The following is an 8,863-nucleotide window of genomic DNA, read 5'->3' on the forward strand; positions in this document are numbered from 1 at the left end:
TTGTTTCTCCAATAGCGCCAACTAGATAGTGCTACTGGACCTTACAATGAGGTATTCCAAATATTTCTGGTGCTATATCCAATAAACATTTCTTCATACCCTTTTCCTATCTTCCTTAATAGGAGGGGGCACTGTCCTTGAGTTATATTTGTTAGCAGTGCTATTGATTAGGGGTCGAATTAAAGTATAGTATCGTCAAGAGTACATCTCGTCGCGCCCCAGACCCCCGTAAGACCAGTGCACACCTCTCCTCTTTCAGGTCAGACTCTATTATTAATAAATTCTGGGTATCTTCTGCGAAAGTTCCCCAATACTGTAAACACAGTCAATATGTATCAGCAGAAAACTCTATGTTGTTTGCAGTTGTCTGTATATACCCCCTTGGTGTATTGGTCGATAATAACAAAAATAGAATATCAGGATACCCATACATTTAGACTTTTCTTCGGACACACTCACACCGCAAATGCCTCTACTCACGCTTTGCTGCCATTCCAGGGGACGTCAAAGTTATCGGCGTTTTGAACCGCTTCACCCCTCTACTAATCGATAGCTGCTCCATCCATAGCGCCGTATTCTGTTTGTTGCCTCCCCTCAAGCGTGAGATTACTTCAAACACCGTACCAGGACAGTGCTATCTCCGCTCTGATCGAGGGGGGTTGCTGTCTCAGATACTTTGAACCAGCCAATCGTGCAACTGATCTACCGCACTCCCCCACCTGTTAGGCACTGCAAATGCAGAGGCCAAAGGACTCTCCTGTCCTATCCTCCGCCGACACTCTCGGATAATCACCTCAGGTAATAGGGAGCCGGGCTGCATACGGTAAGCTCAAGGACGGGATCAACTTGCTTTTTTTTTTTTTTTTTTTTTGTTCCGTAGCGTTGAGCGTGTAGTTAAGGGATGCCTTACTTGCGGGTCTCACTGCCACTTTTGCACATTGGCCGCAATACCATTAGACCAGACAGATATAATTGTCCCGGGGATTAGGTAGATTGGAGAGATGGCGTGAGGCTATCTGGCGTGAGGCTATCTTGAGCGGGTGTACCCACTGTTTGCAGGTGTAAGGTGCGTCGATGTGATAAGGAGTGCTTCAGCGACTAAGCATTTCTCTTGCCTTCATTGGACTTCCCACCGACGTCCGTGGAACTTCTACCGGCCCCAAGCGAATGAAACCTGGGCAAGGTAGTCTGCGGTGGGGTGGAGATTTTTCACTTTCCCATAGACAGGGAACACAAAGCAATCAGCAGCTACCTGTGTGCTACCTGTTCGCTCCGCCCCCAAACGGAAGTCGAGCCATCTGACTAGGTAAACGTGTCCCGTCATCTCAGGTACTTGACTGTTCCGAAAATGAATTTCAACAGAATCCTCTCTATGCTCAATTATATGACAACACTTTGGGTTAGTATAATATTTAACCCGTTGATAATTGATTGGTGTATTCACCTGTGACCATACAACACCATTTTTGCAATCAATTATAGGATTAAGATGTCTAAGCAAATCATTCCCAATAAGAAATTGTTCTTCAGCTGCTTTAAACACAACTGGATGTTGCAGGGACATTTCCCCAATTTTGATTTTAAGCCATACATAACCTATAACTTCAATAGGTTTTCCATCAAAATTTTGCAAAATACCAGTGTAAGTTTTTAACTTTAACTCCTCTGGAGCTATGTCCATGATTTGCCTAAAAATATTTTCTGACATGACAGTAATTTGAGAACCAGTAACAATCAGGCTCATGACCTGTCCCATAATGTTCTGGATGTTGAGGGGTATATAATACCTCTGATTTCTTTCTTGCATTTCACAGAGAAAATGAGAATGCTCCAACATGTTAGCATTCTTCCATTGTTTACATTTGGTAATATTGTCCCCCTCCAGGTCTGAAACACCTAACCATTGTATTGTAAAAATTTTAGGTCAATTATCAGTATTAAAGGGCCACTGTAAGTAAATATTTTCTATGCCTGTTACTAACTACCCCAAATATGCTTTTTATCAACAGCATTTCATTAACATATCTCTACCGTATATCAGAAATCTTGTCTGCAAATGTAATTGTTTTCCAAACCCACTCCGTGGGTATCCTTTGCTCTGTACCAATCCGTTTACATTACCTAGGTTTCAAAATGGTGCTTTAAACACAAAGTTATTGGTTTAAGTATTTTGAACATGCAGTGCTGAAAATAGTGGGCAGGATAACGTGACATCATCGGCGAATAAAAGATATAACTTTTAGAACGTTATGAAACTTTGTTTTGGAGAAAATATAGGTCAGTAGGTTTTAATTAATGTTTATTAACTTTAATATGTTAGTTGTTTAGCTTAAAAATTATAACAGAAAGTAATCCTTTAATGGTAGGGGTATCCAATATCAACCCATTACCACCATCTTCAGGTAAAGCTTGCAGGACTGCCGTAGTCTCATGGGATTTAATAACATCCTGCATATGACTACAGTTTTCAAGTAACATGTTATCTCTTAACCCCATATGAGCAGGATCAGGAGTGACACATAACACACTCTCAGTCTGTCCTGTTAAAGGGAGAGAAGCATTTTTGCATTCATTAGAGCTTACATGATCACTTAAAATATTTTTTTGATTAGATTGAAGCTTTACCACATTTTCACCTTAGGAAACATTAGTACCATGAGCAATAACATTCTCTAAATTACTATTTACATCAGATAACACATGTACATTAGATTCATTAATCACATCAAATCCTGGAGTTTGCTTTGGGGTATCAATTAGTCAATTTACCTGACTAGCCTGACTAGTACTAGGCTGGCAGGCAGAAAAGGGGTTCTTTCCTGATTTTACGTTTGGCTGGGACAACATTGACATCAACTGGCTCATCTGCAGGCTTAACTCCTTAACCTGTTTTTCCAGCCTACCATAGTCTTCAGACTTTTGAGGAGCTTTCTTAGATGTTCCCTCCTTTGGACTGGTAGGGGCAGGCTGTGTTACAGCTGTTGCTGTAGGATTAGTATTTGCAGATCCTCTGCCAGGAAACCTATTATTATAATAGCTCCTGTTAAACCAGTTTCTTTTCCCTCGACCAAAATAATCAGTATTAGCATTTGCAGGACCCTGTGTGTTCTGTCTCGGGCCCCCCTCTCCTAAACATTTTTCTGTCTGAGAATTCTGACTGCACTGTAATGGATGCTCAGAAGCAACACTAATTTCTGCTACTTGGCCTGAATAACTCTTTGTTTTAGAAATACCCTTTAACTCAAGTTGGTGAATTTCATAAACTTTGGTACATTCTTTAACAAGCCAATTTAATGACACTGTCGGGTTAAAATCTCTAACCAGATTTTGGCGTATGTATGCAGGTAATGCATAAAAATACAATTGTTTAAATTCTGGGCAATTACAATCGGCCGCGGCTTCACACTCACAATAAAAGCGTTTGAGACAAGCCAGAAAATCACGAGGGCTCTGATCATCTGCACATTGCATACTGTACAAACTTTTTTTCTTTGCAAGGACAGATTTAAGAGGGGAAAAGGCTGTATACAGTTCATCCTTTATATCATCCCACTGTTTAACCCCCTCTTCCTCAAGACATTTGAAAAATCCAAAATGCTTAATGACAAAAGTCCAAGGTAAATAAAGAACTGTTATCTGTCACCTCCAACAACTCCAGAGTACGTTCAAATAAATCAATATGATCAACAATTGATGTTTTACTACATTCATCAAATGGTTGAATAGTTTCCTTAAGAAACTTTATGATTTTCACATCATTATGTCTAACGTTCAATTGTTTTGCTTGTTTCCTTTTATTTGGCATTGTTTTATAATCAATACTTTCAGCACCATCAGAAAACTCCTCTGCCTCTCCCGACTCTGACACCACATCACAGTCAGAAAGTATTAAAGTTTTAATTCTGTGATCCAAATCTTTCTTTTCCTTTGAGGAAAAATCAACATGAGCGGGAGTTGAAAACTTAATCTCAGGTTGAACACAGAGCTCAGATTGACATTCCCTGAGTTTCTCCAACTCCATTTCAGCATACATTACTCGTTTATCAAGAATGCTATTAACATGTGTTAAAGCATCATTTTCACGATTAGAGGATGTCAATCTGTCTTTAAGAGCGCTAACTCTGTATTCTAAATCATTTATTTTAATCTGCAACTCCCGTTCTGTCTTTTCCTGGCAGCGAACCTTATTTTCGCTTTCAGACAAAAAACAGTATTTTGAAACATTTCTAGAAAGGTGATGTAAAGCTATCTATGGCAAAATTACAGTTGTACTGATTTCTAGAAATGACTGGGCACAGTTGTAATTTTCTGCATTATGTTTTGCACATTTTTTTTTTTTTCAATTGCGCCCTTTGAGACATTTTTTTTATAGATACAAGTGTTTTCACTAAACTCTTCATAAATTATTAGTACAGTTTGTGATCTACGCAATTAAAAACTAGTAAAAAGCAGCTATATAGTAAGTATATCTGTTAGAATTGCAGGGATGCTAGTGCTAAAATGAATCATGAGTTTAGAGCATGCTATTTTTGCACTAAAGTTTCCCCTTTAACAATCTATTCATCTTTGTGTCCTTTTCATGAAAAATGTGACAACTAGTTACCACACCCATTTCTGACAACCAACCAAGCATTATGTCTGTAAGGTGACATTTTTAAATCTCATTGTGATCTGTTATTTAAACTCTATAAACTCTATATTAAACAATCCAGGAATTTATATTCACCTTCACAAAGAGAACGTGAAGAAGAAGAAAAAGCTGAAAAGTATAAATCCACAGAACAGAAAGCAAGACAGAGGCCACATGCCAGGCACGTATTTGACCACAGTAATACCTTATAAAAAGAAGAGTGGCCCCCCGTCTGTTGAAGACCTCCAGATATTAACCAAAATTCTTCGTGCAATGAAGGACGACAGTGAGAAAGTGCCGACACTATTAACAGACTATATTTTAAAGGTTCTGTGTCCTAATTAAGGATTTCGCTTCTTCTCAGCCTGGCAAGCTTGTCATAGTTGTGAATGACATTTCCTGTGTTTCCTAAGATGTGTGTTTCCATGGATCAATTAGAAGTTATCTATCCACAGCCCATGTAGCCGAAGCTATGTTCATCAACTTCATATATATTAGCAAAAAAATTGTATTTTTCAGCATGGTAATGGATTTTTTTAGCTGTTTTTGCTGTCTGCTAGCAAAGTATGATGTCACTAGACATCTGTATGTTGCTGAAGGGTTGCATACCATAGCAAGCTTACACTCTTTAGCTGCAAACAGGGTTTTGTTTTTTTGTTTTGTGATATTTATGAGTATAGAGCAAATGTACAGTTTTAACCTGGTTTTTATGTGTTTAAATCTATTTTTACAGTAAATATAAATGAAAGCACACTAATTCCTGTATTTAACAGTTTTAAGACGGGAGGAGGGGGACACAAGCAGACGGCACAAGGGGCCACACAGAGCATGCTGATGACCACACCCTATCCAGAGGAGATGGAAGGCTAAGCTGATAGACAAGTCAGGATAATGGCAAGAGAGGGTCCAGGGGTAACATAAGAGGGTCTTTTTACACTGAACCCCAGTGAAGGATCCCACAATGTTGATAAGTATGAAACAAACCTATATGAAACAGTTTTGTTAATATGATTTATGCTCTTTACGTTTATATTCAAAGTTTTATTATTGAATCAGGTGAGTTACTCAATTCTGGTTTGCCCTTTATAGTCACAAATATTTTTGTTTGGCAATTCCTGATAACCTGGTCTTATCTGTCGACAATAACCCTGAGTCAATCAGGAATCTGGTAATAATATAATTTTCGTATGGTTTGCCAGAATTATTAGTTTAGATTCTTGCCAGCTATGCTGAGAATTTAAATAACAAAAGTTTCTGTTTCTCTATTATACATGCAAGCTACTGCAAGTAAAATAATTTAGTGATTGTTTCATTAGTTTTAACCTGATAATCATTAAATCATTGTAATGATATATGCTTATTGATTTGCTTTATTCAAATATTGCTTATTATTTCCAATAATTATTTTAATAAACTAACGGCTAGATTTAGAGTTTGGCGTTAGCCGTCAAAACCAGCGTTAGAGGCTCCTAACGCTGGTTTTGGGCTACCGCTGGTATTTAGAGTCAGTCAGGAAAGGGTCTAACGCCTACTTTGCAGCCGCGACTTTTCCATACCGCAGATCCCCCTACGCCATTTGCGTATCCTATCTTTTCAATGGGATCTTTCTAACGCCGGTATTTAGAGTCTTGGCTGAAGTGAGCGTTAGAAATCTAACGACAAAACTCCAGCCGCAGAAAAAAGTCAGGAGTTAAGAGCTTTCTGGGCTAACGCCGGTTCATAAAACTCTTAACTACTGTGCTCTAAAGTACACTAACACCCATAAACTACCTATGTACCCCTAAACCGAGGCCCCCCCACATCGCTGCCACTCTATTATAATTTTTTAACCCCTTATCTGCCGACCGCACACCGCCGCAACTTACGTTATCCCTATGTACCCCTAATCTGCTGCCCCTAACACCGCCGACCCCTATATTATATTTATTAACCCCTAATCTGCCGCCCCCAACGTCGCCTCCACCTACCTACAATTATTAACCCCTAATCTGCCGACCGGACCTCACCGCTACTATAATAAATGTATTAACCCCTAATCCGCCTCACTCCCGCCTCAATATAATAAATAGTATTAACCCCTAATCTGCCCTCCCTAACATCGCCGACACCTAACTTCAAGTATTAACCCCTAATCTGCCGACCGGACCTCACCGCTACTCTAATACATTTATTAACCCCTAAAGCTAAGTCTAACCCTAACACTAACACCCCCCTAAGTTAAATATAATTTAAATCTAACTAAATAAATTAACTCTTATTAAATAAATTAATCCTATTTAAAGCTAAATACTTACCTGTAAAATAAACCCTAATATAGCTACAATATAAATTATAATGATATTGTAGCTATTTTAGGATTAATATTTATTTTACAGGTAACTTTGTATTTATTTTAACCAGGTATAATAGCTATTAAATAGTTAATAACTATTTAATAGCTACCTAGTTAAAATAATTACAAAATTACCTGTAAAATAAATCCTAACCTAAGTTACAATTAAACCTAACACTACACTATCATAACTAAGTTACAAAAAATAATAAAATATTTACAAACATTAGAAAATTATTACAACAATTTTAAACTAATTACACCTACTCTAAGCCCCCTAATAAAATAACAAAGACCCCCAAAATAAAAAAATGCCCTACCCTATTCTAAAATTAAAATAGAAAAGCTCTTTTACCTTACCAGCCCTTAAAAGGGCCCTTTGCGGGGCATGCCCCAAAGAATTCAGCTCTTTTGCCTGTAAAAAAAAACCATACAATACCCCCCCCAACATTACAACCCACCACCCACATACCCCTAATCTAACCCAAACCCCCCTTAAATAAACCTAACACTAAGCCCCTGAAGATCTCCCTACCTTGTCTTCACCACACCGGGTTCCAGAAGAGCCTCCAAAGTCTTCATCCAAGCCCAAGCGTGGGCTGAAGAGTGACGTCCATCCTCCGGCTGAAGTCTTGATCCAAGCGGCGGCTAAAGAATTCCATCTTCGGGCAGAAGTCTTCATCCTATCCGAGCAGAAGAGTAGATCCGGACCGGCAAACATCTTCATCCAAGCCGCATCTTCTATGTTCTTCCATCCGATGACGAGCGGCTCCATCTTCAAGACCTCCAGCGCGGATCCATCCTCTTCTTCCGACATCCTAAAACAGAATGAAGGTTCCTTTAAGGGATGTCATCCAAGATGGCGTCCCTTGAATTCTGATTGGCTGATAGGATTCTATCAGCCAATCGGAATTAAGGAAGAAAAAATTCTGATTGGCTGATGGAATCAGCCAATCAGTTTCAAGTTCAATCCGATTGGCTGATCCGATTGGCTGATCCAATCAGCCAATCAGATTGAGCTCGTATTCTATTGGCTGATCGGAACAGCCAATAGAATGCGAGCTCAATCTGATTGGATCAGCCAATCGGATTGAACTTGAATCTGATTGGCTGATTCCATCAGCCAATCAGAATTTTCCTACCTTAGAGTCAGGGTACATGTTAGGGTGTTACCGCTGGTATTTAAAAGGTGCGGGGAAAAAAAGCCAGCGTTAGATACGCGGGTCGTTACCGACAACTCTAAATCTAGCCGTAAGTTTGCTAATTGATCTGGTCTCAGTTTAATTAATAGACAAATCAGAACTAAAGAGATTCAGGTTTTATATATATTATCCTTTGCAAATGATATAATTCAGAGTGTTATTAAATTGCACACATTGCCCCTGCAAAGTTGGTAACCGCTATTATATAAATATTGAGTTACATTATCAGAATGATATAGAGGTTCCATAATATTTATTGTGTCTAAACACATAATACACTTTGCAGGTACACTACTGAAATAATAATAATAAAAATAATAATAAGGATAATATTCACAACACTATTAGCAAATTACCAACCCCATATATTATGTGACCAGTTCCAAAAACCCAGGAAAATGACCCCCTCCCATTGGGCTAGACCCTATATATTCCCATTCTCTCATCTAGGAGGAGTCATTAATTATAATATTTTAATAATTAATTAACATAAAATTAATTAGATGAAATATTATTGTTCTAACAGTAGATGGCTCTCGCATATAGGGTAAAAATATTAGAAAAATACTTATTATATTTATGTTTACACCAACATTCCTAGACTACAATCAAGGTTATAAACTGCACTTATTTACAGAAATAAGCGACTAGCTGGGGCCTAAGCAAGTAAACTACCTTGAATCATGGAAAACATATTGA

The sequence above is a fragment of the Bombina bombina genome, chromosome 3, assembly GCF_027579735.1.
Source record: "Bombina bombina isolate aBomBom1 chromosome 3, aBomBom1.pri, whole genome shotgun sequence".
NCBI lineage: Eukaryota > Metazoa > Chordata > Amphibia > Anura > Bombinatoridae > Bombina > Bombina bombina.